At 43.9% G+C, this 12,834-nt stretch overlaps 1 protein-coding gene across 1 annotated transcript in view; it reads right to left on the bottom strand.

The window, feature by feature from the left end:
• The window catches only part of RTN4IP1 (reticulon 4 interacting protein 1), a 111,085-nt gene that overhangs the window by 76,470 nt on the left and 21,781 nt on the right, over positions 1–12,834 (bottom strand). Inside the window, exon 2 of the mRNA XM_081904656.1 lies at positions 10,605–10,698. The gene's annotated coding sequence lies outside the window, so the exon portion shown is untranslated. The remainder of the gene's footprint in view (positions 1–10,604; positions 10,699–12,834) is intronic.

Below are 12,834 nucleotides of genomic sequence, written 5' to 3'. Positions count from 1 at the left end.
CAGTTCAACTCTGGAAACAGATAAGCTCAGAGGGCCTTTTCAGGTATTTCATTTTGTAATGAAAAACCAATTGTCAAGCACAGGGCAGGAGTCATTTATTAATTGTCTAACATGTAAATTAGGGCGTCCACCCACAAAATACACACAAGTGGTTAACTGGCAACTGGATTACCAATACGAAAAAGGATATGATTTACACATGCATGCTTTGTAAGATAGCATTGTATTACATTTTGTTCACAGTAGTTGCTTCCTAAGCACAACGTATGATGTGCAGCCTCCTAAATGCTATTTATGCTTGTAATATTCCAAAAAGAGATTTGGTTGAATATGAGCGGATCAGCCCACCATGAAATTCACTAGGATGATGCTCTTGAGAAGATGGGCTAATTTGGTCATAGCGTAATACACTTAGCAGGTAAGGAAGCTGCTCCCAGAACTATGTCTTCCAACCGACCTCCTTTACGTTAACATAGCCATTTGTCCCTTCTGAATCTGATCAATATTAACACAAACCTTGTTAACACCAACACAAAGGCACTCTGAAACCTGGGAACTATGGTTTCCAAAGTCAAGTTCAGAAAGTCTCTCAGTTTGTGTTAAGTGGGGTTTGCAGTCATTCAACCGTAATTCCATACCATCATGGAGAAAATAGGAGGAATTGCTCTACAACAAGGGAGGTTAACTTGGGAAAGGAAGTAGTATGGGCCACTTCCTTAACTCTGGGTAAATGTCAGCATTGTGTTATGCCTTTACTAGTCTCTCTGCCTAAAGTATTTAACAAGGTTAAGGACACAGAAGAACTGGATAAGGACCATCAAGTGCCTAATTCACTGAAGAGTCTACTCTGAGTTGGACTTAGTGAATACCACCCTGTAATTTTGCAAAGGTTCACTAACCATGGGTCAGTTGTAGTTAATCATACGATCACAGAAATTATTCCATCCATGCAACATTCAGGATGGCTTGCCAGAATGTAAATGCCGCCCAATAAAAATGTATTCATATGCAAAGAATACAACAATAAAAGCGCACAAAATATAACAAATAAAATGTGCAACATTAACATCTGTCAGAAAGTCTGGACTTTAGGAATAAAATATCCTAAGATATAAAAAAAAAAATCAAGAAGCTGCATCCAAGTGTAACATTTTGTAATTCTATGGAGGTCCTTGGAAATTCTAAATAGTACTATGAAGTTCCAAAGTCTTTGGAGCATGGGCTTTTAAATTTTATTTTAAGGCAAGCCTTTCAAGCAGACATTTTGAGATAAGCAATTGTTCAGTTTGCATTCTGTGAAGAAGGATGAATATTTTCGTTTAGCCAAGTGAGAATATCAAAACAGGAAAGCTGCATTTGATCTAGTACTTTTCTATTTTGTGACTATAAAAATGGAGTGTTTTCCTTCCTCCTCCCACTCCTCCCCCACCTTTTCATTTTATTTCCTGCCCTAAATGAGCAAACCTGTTTTTCAAAGGCAAGATTCACCAATAGGCCATGAATACTTTAGATGCCTTTCAGAAACAGGAAGAAAAATGGCTCTGGCTGCTGTAAACGGATATGCTGCTGTCAGGGAATGGAGATTTAGATGTCTGTAACCATAGCAATCTACAAGCTTATCTCACAGAGGTGTGCAGAATTCCCTTTTTCCTGCCATTCTCCCACAGTTCATTAAACCGTCACCTGCGGGTTTCACTGAGCAAACTTATTAAGCAAATGTCACATTTCCATGCAGCCCAGCGCTTTTCAGAGTAGATGTGCTAATGAAATACTATACATATTTCAATTTCGTTTTACAAAAGCATGGGGGAGATTGCCCTTCAAACACTATTTCTCATCATGGCACAGGCCAATGTTGTTACCATTTCTGGATAAATTAACATTACAATAATGTAGTGGGGCTCTTTTGCTTACTTTCATAATGACCCGGACGATCTGTTTTGTTGTTATTCTGGTATAGTTATTCTTTGCTAGGTTCTCGGCAATATAATTTTCAGTTGCCAAGTCAGCCTGGCAGGTAGCCAAACAATTTAAAGCCTTTTATTTTCATATAGTATTTTGAAAACAATTCCCGTGGCCTCTTCCACGCAAGCATTTGTGTTTTCCTCTCCCACCTCCCTTTAATTTATAGGTGTGAAGTAGACTCTGTGCATGAATAAAGAGCCCAAGTCCCTGTCCACAGCCCTGACCACAGACAATGGCCCACCTAATCCAGCCTCCTGTTCTCACAGTGGCCACCTGGATGCCAGGGGAAACCTGCAAGCAGGACCCGAGCTGTCACCCCTCCTGTGGTTTCCAGCAACTGGTATTCAGAAGCTGCCGACTCGAGGCAAAGCATAGCTATCATGGCTAGTAGCCAACTTTATATGCAATTTAAAGTTGCACATTGCTGGTCTCTGAGTTAATACTCATCAGCCTGCACTCCACAACCACCAAAGTAGCACAGTTCTTCTTCTTATAGCAGCACCAGTTACCAAACCCCAAACATACCAATGTGTTTTATTTCCATGTACTGCCACTCCTGCTGCTTAGCATTTATTTAGAGGGCTTAGAAGAGATGGATAAATAGGCCACGAACAGAGAAGTTAGTAAGAATGATCCGACCACAGATATACAGTTCTCTCTTATCTCCTAGTGCATGGGTAGGCAAACAGGCCTGGGGGCCGGATCCAGCTCAATCACCTTCTAAATCCGGCCCGTGGACGGTCCTGGAATCAGCGTGTTTTTACATGAGTAGAATGTGTGCTTTTATTTAAAACGCATCTCTGGGTTATTTGTGGGGCATAGGAATTTGTTCATTCCCCCCCCCAAAAAATATAGTCTGGCCCCCCAGAAGGTCTAAGGGACAGTGGACTGGCCCCCTGCTGAAAAAGTTTGCTGACCCCTGTCCTAGTGCATTCAGCTGGATGGAAGCCCTTTAGGAACACTTGAACAGAGTTGGCCTTGCTAGACAGCATCTTAAAAAGCAGAGACATCACCTTGCCAACAAACGTCCGTATATTTAAAGCTATGGTTTTCCCAGGAGTGATGTATGGAAGTGAGAGCTGGACCATAAAGAAGGCTGATCGCCGAAGAATTGATGCTTTTGAATTATGGTGCTGGAGGAGACTCTTGAGAGTCCCATGGACTGCAAGAAGATCAAACCTATCCATTCTGAAGGAAATCAGCCCTGAGTGCTCACTGGAAGGACAGATCATGAAGCTGAGGCTAGAATACTTTGGCCATCTCATGAGAAGAGAAGACTCCCTGGAAAAGACCCTGATGTTGGGGAAGATTGAGGGCACAAAGAGAAGGGGACGACAGAGGACGAGATGGTTGCACAGTGTTCTCAAAGCTACCAGCATGAGTTGGAGCAAACTGCGGGAGGCAGTGGAGGACAGGAGTGCCTGGCGTGCTCTGGTCCATGGGGTCACGAAGAGTCGGACACGACTAAACGACTAAACAACAAATGTTTGCACTTAGCTCCTGGTGTGCTACCTTTTGTCACAGAGGTTCCATAATTGCTTAGAAGCCTTTGACAAACCTCCCCACCCCCCAGCTAAATATGTCATTGAGAAGATAGTGGCTGCTAGAAAATGTTACTTGAGAAGACAAATCTCTGGGAAACCTTGGATAGGGATCAAAGCAATTCCCACTCTTTTACCAAGCAACCAGCCCTGCTTCAACAGGTACCCACACATTTTCCCCAAGGCCAAGGGACTGGTGGTTCTCTAGATGCTGCCGGGCTACAGCTCCAATCATTCATGTCCTATTGGCGATGCTGGCTGGACCAGGTGGCAGATGAGAGCCAGCAACACCTTAAGGACCACAGTTTCCCCATCTGTGTCTTAGAGTAAAAGAAGCTTGAGAGAGGCACTTTCAGTCATGAGGGAGTGGAATGGCATGAGGAGAAGGGGATATAAAATGGGGGTGGGCAGATTTCAGACCTGCAGGATCTACTACTCCTGACATCCATCAACAAGAGCCAGGTGATAAAGAATCATAGAATCATAGAATGGATCAGCAGAGGTGGATTTAGAGGAGCGCAACCAACCAGTTCTGTCACACTGGGTATGAAGACTCAAGGGCGCCACAGGGTATACTGCAACTATGATTCAGAAAGGAGCAAGAGAGGCGGGGAGCACAGAATTTTGGCATCACAAAGGACTCTGGTGAAATTTGAGACCCCAAGGTCCACCACTGGGATCAGGTAGGCAAGCATACACTCAGAATTGAGAAACATGGTGCCTCTGAGCACATGTGCAGACCAGGATTTGGGACTGATTCCAGATTCAAGTTCATAATAATAATACCTTTATTGTCACTGTACAACCTGTGTACAATGAAATTAACCGAGCCTCCTCCCCCCCCCAAACACTCAATCCCATTGCACTCTGTGTGCTTGTCGCACAACACACCAACCCCGAAAGTCAGTTGCACTACATTATTTTCCGTTCAGCAGCCTAACAGCCCACGGATAGAAACTGTTTTTTAGCCTGTTGGTACGACTGATTATACTTCTATATTTCCTGCCCGAGGGTCGAACATTAAGGAGGTTCTGGCCGGGGTGTGAATCATCCTTCCACAAAAAAGTCCACTCCTGGTTGTCGACCCCCTTCCCTAATTATTCCTTTCAAATCTCCCAGAGATCTACCTCCCAGCCACCTCTTATATAAAGCCCCTCTTTTTCTCTCCCATTTATATTCTGCTTCCAATTACAGATTAAGTTTTTCATCTTTTTTTTTTAATTTAAAAAGTAAAGCAAAGTACAGTGGACACTCGGGTTGCGAGCATGATCCGTGTGGGATGCACGTTCGCAACCCGCAGAGTTTGCAACCCGTGTCTGTGCACTCACGGGTTGCAATTTGGCACTTCTGCGAATGTGCAACCACCAAATCCTGGAAGTAACCCATTCCCATACTTCCAGGTTTTGGCAGTCCGCAACCTGAAAAAACACAACCTGAAGCAGCTGTAACCCGAGGTATGACTGTATCACTAAACTGCAGATACTGGGTGGTATGCAACTTGGTTTTACTCAGATACACTGAAATTAAGGGCATTACCAAGGTAGGTCTATTAATTTCAATGGGTCTACTCTGAGCGAAACTGTTCAATACCACATTTTTTAAAAGCTCCACCCTTGTTCGTTTGACCTTAGAAATTCCATTAATGGATTGCCATTTGTAGGAACACTTAGTGCTTAGTGAAATCTGATGGATTATAATAATAATAATATTTAGCCATAAACAAAGTACAGGATGCGTAGAGCAGGAGAACACATTCCAACCTTGACCTGAAAGAAACTGCATGGGTCACACACTTCCTTGCTGCCTTCTTCCTACCTGCCTGCCTGTTCTTCCTGGTATTACTGTTGTATATCCTGTTTTTCTATGAATGGAAATAAAAATATACCGTATTTTTTGCTCCACTCTCCACACTCACTTTTTTCCTCCTAGAAAGTAACGGGAAATGTCTGTGCGTGTTATGGAGCGAATGCTTACAGATGGCGGGGGGATCTGCTGCAGTCGTGAGCAGAGGATCCATGGTTCCCTTCCTTCCCTCCTCCGTGGCTCACTTTGCTCATTTTGCAACAGCAAAGCGGGAGAAGAGCCGCTTAGTGGGGAGAAGAGAGGGACAGAGAGCCTGGTTACAAAGCACGGATCCACATGGATCCTCAGGATTTTTGCACTGGGTCACCCCAAATTCACCATCAGATCACATAGCATGTCCATGGCTACAGCTTGCACCCAAAAAACACGCACCCACTGTAGCCTGGGGCCACAGTGGTGCAAAAACGTGGTTACAAAGCATGGATCCACATGGATCCTCAGGATCTTTGCATTGGGCTACCCCAAACTCACCGTCAGATCACATGTCTGTGGCCACAGCATGAACCACAAAAATCATACATCCACTGTTTCATTTAGAATATTTTTTTTCTTGTTTTCCTCCTCTAAAAACTATGTGCATGTTATGGTCGGGTGCGTGTTATAGAGCAAAAAATACGGGTAATTAAGGAAAATAAAAGGACGTACTTTGCCTTGCTGGATCAAAATAAATGTCTATTTCTTCCCATACTCTCTCTCCTACAGTGGCCAGCCAGGTAGGACTTAATTATTATCAAACCAGAACAAGAAAGGACTTCATCAACGGACAGTAGGAAGCCATACATGAAGCAATACTGTGGCCCTTTGTCAGGGGCAACTATTTTTTATTTTCTGTTTGCTGGAGAGTGGAAATAATTGTCTTGACTTTCAATCATATAAAATGTCTGCTTCTGTTGAACTGCAGTTACATAGCAAAACAAGTAGGAGCACGGGGAGTGTCTGCGTGACACACCTACACACTGCAGCCAACACACTATTGTGTCACAACACACAGTTGGGAAAGCTCTGGGCTACAGTGGTGGGAGGGAGTTTCAGTGAATAGCTAACAACATTCTAAAACGAGCCACCAACATAATTTTAGTAATGAGGTGGTATTTTCCCCAGGAACTTAGGAGCATGATTTAGGTTGGTGAAATGGTAAAAGGGGGGGAAGTTAAAGTCCTGAACTCGTTTTCCAGGACACACACACACACACACAAACACACCTGGTTGGTTTGTTTTTTAAGAGAATGTCACAAGATCAATTCACTGATCTCCCACATCTTATCTACTATTAAGGCTTCAGAGACTGTTTCCTCAAAGTTAACCAGCTGGACAATTTTTGTTAAGTTCCAGTTCTCTTAAAAACAACATTTCCAAGAACCATAGCAGCACACAGTCCAGCTCAAACTGGCCCTTGACTGTTTACTCATGGGTACCACATGTACTTCATTGTGTGCTTACAGAAGCGTACCTGGGTGCCCTTGGCAAGGAGCTGTACCAACGCCACCCCCTCCCTGTCCCTTGCACCGTTGGCAAGGAGATGTATTGGTGTGGAGAGGCATGATTTTTGCCCCACCCAGAGGCCTGTGCCTTTGGTGGAGGCCAACCTAACCAACTCCTAGGTAAGCTCCTGTGTGCTTACAGACTTCTTAAATCTATGTACAGCTAGCAGACTGGACAGTCTCTATTAGTCAATAAATAGAATGCAATCTAAATAAATAATAGTCATTGCTATGTTCAGAAGGAACCTTTATTACAAACCAATCTCATAGTAGTTGGCAGTTTTCCTTTGTTATTTTACAGACTTGAGAGAGCACCACTGAACAAGGTATGCCATAAGTGGTGCTACAAACACAGTGCTATGCATTTAACTGAGAAGTGAGCAGAGGACTGAATCCGCCTCGGTGCCAGCAGCGGGACTTCCCAGGTGCCCCGCAAGGTCTAGGTTCTACCAGCCTCCACTGACATCTCAGCAGAATGTGAGGATGAGAAAGGGACACTAAGGTGTTAAATGCTCTCGCACAGCCCCACCAACCTCTGCCTCACCTCTGCCAGCCCCCACTGGCTTATTAACTTACAACCTGTCCAGTCTCTGGTTGTCAGCTTCCTCCTTCTTAGCCTCAGTGTTGCCCTTGTAGAACTCAGCAGGGAAGATGGGGACAAAACCAAATTACCTGGCTTCCCCCTCATTGGCTTCGGCTCCAGCTACTGTTGGCCTCCCTGCTTTCCACCCTACCAGTCCCAATGCTGAGGACTGCTGATTCCCCCCCCCCCCCATCTTCCCCATTGCTACTTGCATTATGAGAATAATGGAGTTAGATAAGGGGTTTTCTAGGCTGATATTGGGAGGCTAATGGGACAGACAGGAAATGATGGCTGGAGTGTTGCATTTTACCAAGGAACATTACATTGTGGGTGGATGCCAGTGATGCTTTGTAGAGCAGCCACTTGGGTTCCCATGTCTGGGGATTAGATTGACAGTGGGCTCTTATTACAACACTGGTGACAGAACAGCACCCCTCCACTGGACCTGAGGGCTGCAGGGGGCACAGGGCAGAGCATGTGGCACCCATAGCTATCTCCTCCAGCACCTCAGGTCCCCCCAAATCTCCTACCTGATATAGCAGCTTCACTCTGCCTAAGAGTAGGACTGGCCACACCTATAGTTTATCTTCTTTAATCTTTTTTCAAACTGATTTTTTTTAATGGCACCAAGGCCAAATTTCAAATATTTGCACAAAATATGCACTAAGGCCCTTAGGCTTTCTGTTCTTAATTAGATAACTGACCATATAATGCAGCTGTTATTCATTTACTTAATTAGTTTGTTTTTTACTTAAATTCCACCTTTTCTCTAAGGAGCTCAAGTTAGCATACAGTGGTACCTCTGGTTACATACTTAATTCGTTCCGGAGGTCCATTCTTAACCTGAAACTGTTCTTAACCTGAAGCACCACTTTAGCTAATGGGGCCTCCTGCTGCTCCTGTGCCGCCGGAGCACGATTTCTGTTCTCATCCTGAAGCAAAGTTCTTAACCCGAGGTACTATTTCTGGGTTAGCGGAGTCTGTAACCTGAAGCGTATGTAACCTGAAGCGTATTTAACCCCAGGTACCACTGTACTTAGTTCTCTTCACTCCACTTTATCCTCACAACAACCCTTTGAGGTAGGTCAGGCTGAGAGGCAGCAACTGGCCCAGGGTCACCCAGTGAGCTTCATGATCTAGTTGGGAACAGAACCCTGGTCTCCCAGGTGCTAATATGACACTCTAACTACTAAACCACACTGGCCCCTGTATGTTCACTCTGTTGCTTAAAGGGCTGTATTATTACACCTTATATTACATTACCAGAGTATCCTTTTATCATGACTGTTACCTAAGTGGTTTCAAAAGCCTGGGCACAATCCACTACCAATTTCTTGCCCATGAACCTGTTAAGACAACAGGGTGATCACAACCTCTTTGCATGCTTCTTAAATATGGAAGATAAAACAACTGTCCACAACAGTTCCAAAAACCCATAAAACACCAGTCCAGGTAAGCACTTGAGTTTCTGATGTTTATTTCGTTTTCCTGAAACACTCGCCTCTATTGCTTCATTTTGCTTATTCTAAGATAAAATCTGAGCCACCAGAAGTCAACGTCACAAGCAGCTTTGACCTGGGATGGGTTGTAGAAGCCCATTTTTCCTTTTTGAGTGGCAGCCACCAGAGCAGTTTATAGCAGACTGTTGCTCAAGGGAGACTCTCCTTTCATGGGAGTGTGAACAGGTTTTTCATGCTTAAGGGGCTCAATAAGCCTCTTTTCAGAAGCTCTTATACCTCAACTGTCCAAAGATTGATATGTTAGAGAAACAAGCACATCCTTTGATCCTGGAGCAGAATATTTTACCCAAAAGAATGGAAATGAGATGCCAAACCTGCCTCTGAGATCCGGTTTAATGAGATGCCTTTGACATTACTCAGGTCTGCTTGGAATGCTACCAAATTACACCCCCCTCTCTGCACATAACCGTCTTTGTCTGCTGAATGAACATCTTTTGCTTCACACAGGATAAGGAAATGCATCTAGTACAACACTGGCAACGGTTCCGGGAACAAATTCACAATATTCCTCTACTGACAGTCAAATTTGCAATTGTGCTCAGTCCAACAGCTTGGATTTTAAAGACGCTTCAAAAAGATCAGCAGTCTGATCTCAAGCTATCATGATAATACTTAGCAGAGAAGTTTCCATAGTGCTGCAATACACCTGCAAAGAAATACAGTCTTTATTCCCATACTGGGGAAGCAGGAGGAGGCTTGTGGATGAGAGATACTGGTTTGCCTAAATGTGCAACAAAGCACTTGGAAAAGACCGAGCTTTCTCAGATCTGCCAATAGTGGCATCAGAAGCTGCTGAATTCAGCCAGATTCTTAAAACCCTCAGATGCCCTGAAAATACCATGGAAAGCAGTGCAGCTGTGAGTGTGTACCGGAGCCTACAGAAAGGGGCGGGGAACTGACTGTAAAGGAGAAAATACCGGAATGCCTGGGCAACATGCTCCAGACAGAATGGAACCATTCAAGATGTGCATTAGGCATGCTTGATTGACAAGATCATGGTGAGCCAGCTTCCCAAAACCACTCCACTTCTTTTCTAAGTTTGTTTGCATTGCTAGTGACGTCATGGCAGGCAGCGGGAAGGATGCCTCCTGAACCATGACCTTCCCGATTCACAGCTCAGCCTTATAGCCACCCAAACCATTGTGTTTATTTTGTAAGGTACTGTTACACTCGCCCTGTTTCTATGAGTGGGAGGAACTTCCAGGGGCCCCACGCTTGGTTTCTTTTCAAAGTCACAGGAGACTTACTGAGTTTTGTAATCCTAAATATAGAAATTCCTGCATTGCAGGGGGTTGAACTAGGTGGCCCTTGGGTCCCTTCCAACTCTAAGATTCTATGATTCTGTGTTGAGCATAGGGGAAGGCAAACAGCTTAAAGCAGTGATGGGGAAACCTATGTCCCTCTGGATGTTGTGGGACTAAAACCTCCATCGTGGTGACCAGCGGCCATGCTGGCTGGAGCTGATGGGAGGTGAAGTTTCACAACATCTGGAGGGCCTGTTTCCTCAGCACTGGTTTAAGAACTCCAAGAGCAGAATCCCTTGATTCATATCAGATCTTCAGATATAGGTTGCCCCCTTGAAGCCATTTTCCAGAGCTAAAAGTAAAACTTCTGTCCTTTCCTGTTATTCTCTCTCCCCCACAACTCTTACCTTGTTTCCTTGGCTTCCCTTTAGAGCAGGGGGTCAGCAAACTTTTTCAGCAGGGGGCCGGTCCACTGTCCCTCAGACCTTGTGGGGGGCCAGACTCTTTTGAAAAATAAAATAAAAATGAATGAATTCCTATGCCCCACAAATAACCCAGAGATGCATTTTAAATAAAAGCACACATTCTACTCATGTAAAAACACGCTGATTCCTGGACCATCCACGGGCCGGATTTAGAAGGCAATTGGGCTGGATCTGGCCCCCAGGCCTTAGTTTGCCTACCCATGCTTTAGAGGCACACATGGAGACCTGGATAACATCAGCTGGGAGTCTGGTTGGCGGAGGGGGGGAAGGCTTTTTTGTTTGTGTCAAAATGGCCCTCACTATCCAGAGATGTCTCCAGGTGTTTTCTAGCCTGTGTGAACCTTTTACCTGTAATTCCCCTAACAAAAGGGGCACCTGGCAACTTTAATGCTGACTATTAAGGAAGTCTCTCCAGCAGCCCATCTGATTCCATTAACCCTCTCCTGTCTAAACTAACAAATTTATAGCAATGCGTTTTGAGATTGCATAGTGTTCACCCATGAAGCTCATTAGGACCGTGTACACACCATACATTTGAAGTACATGGAAAACATATCCCTCCCCCCAAGAATCCTGGAAAAAAATTGTTAAGGGTGCTCTGTGAACTATAATTTCCAAAATTATTGGATGGGGGAATAGGGAGAATTACTCTTTTGTGAGAGTACTCCAGCAGAGATTTCAAATCACAAAACATGCAACCAAGTATGGAAATGCAGGCTATTAGATATTTAAAATATGCCATTTAAAGTCAGTTCCAAAACGTTCCCTTAAAAGGTTTCTTTCCAAAGTTTCCCTCTTCCTAAGCATAGGAAAATACAGCAATTTGGTAAGTTTAAAAATGGTTTACTTACAAACCCTTTGAAGGTCAGATTCCTGTGTTTCAGAGAAGTTGCATGGGCAGTAAAACTTAGCAGACTTACAGTGTCCAAAGTTTTGGTATAGCAAGAATTGCTAACAAAGGCACCAGCTTCTCTGGAGGATTGAGGGAGCCCACACATGACATCACATCCAGACGCCATGCGCAGGGGGCCCTCTGAACATTGAGGGGGCCCAGCCCTTTCAAAAAAAAAAAAAAGATCCAGGAGCCCACAGTGCCTCAGCCCCTGGCCAGTGCCTTTGATGGCTGGTGGGAGCCATGTTGAACAACCAGCTCAAACCTAGTTCCTCCCAAGGTGAAAGGAAGTGGATTTAGCTAAGCTTGGCAGGACAGCTTACTCTATGGTATTAACCCCTTCATGCATTTATTAGACTTAAGTATGTTGGTTATATGAGGCAGGTTGCCTCACTCTAAGCTGCTTGGATAAAGAATGGAATACAAATGCAGTTATAGTACTTTTTCTAACATTATCAAAATACACTTATTTTGTACCTGTATGTAGCAAAACATGTTAAGTTTAGCGTGGCTTGACAAAACAGTTACCTAAGTTATGTTGGCAAAGTTTCAGATTCAAAAATCTTCTCTTTTTACAGGTCCAGTTAATAGATTTGTTATCAGGTGTTGCTATTGCTACAGCTCAGCCCCATGGAAGAGTGAACCAATCTGGCTTCCCTTCCCCTGTCACACTTGAGTTGCAGGAACCAGGGAAAAGCAAGAGGCAATAACTCTGCCAAGACCTCCCAAGTGAAACTGGAAAAACACCTGACAGGAATGAGGAACATAACAAGCTTTGCAAAGCCAGCTCACAGGCAGGTGAAACTAAGTATTCTCAGCAATCACCAGATGGAAATTATTTGTGATCTTCAGGCAGGACTGCCAACTCCAAGAAATGGGTGGGATGTTCTACCAAAAGTCTTGGGGCTGCTTCACCTGTTACAAACGGATAATATACACCAATACCTTAATTCTACACAGAGTTGAGAACACCAATAGCTATTGAAATCAACAGACACACCTGTGTGTGCATGATGCTTATGCAATTGTGTTTGAAGAAACAGCAAACGTATCTTTCACAATATATACAGAAAATATATATATATACAGAAGATGTAATAGGCACAAATCATTTGAAATATCCCAATGGAAATACAACAGTATAAATTTTGTGGGTGATATCCTACAAAGTCATACCTAGAGTAGACCCAATGAAATAAATTGACTTGTAATGTAAGGATCTCAATGGGTCTACTCTGAATACTGTATTACTTACATCTA

The sequence above is a fragment of the Podarcis melisellensis genome, assembly GCF_964234715.1.
Source record: "Podarcis melisellensis genome assembly, chromosome: 3".
Taxonomy (NCBI): Eukaryota; Metazoa; Chordata; class Lepidosauria; order Squamata; family Lacertidae; genus Podarcis; species Podarcis melisellensis.
This window is presented reverse-complemented; position numbering and strand designations above follow the sequence as displayed.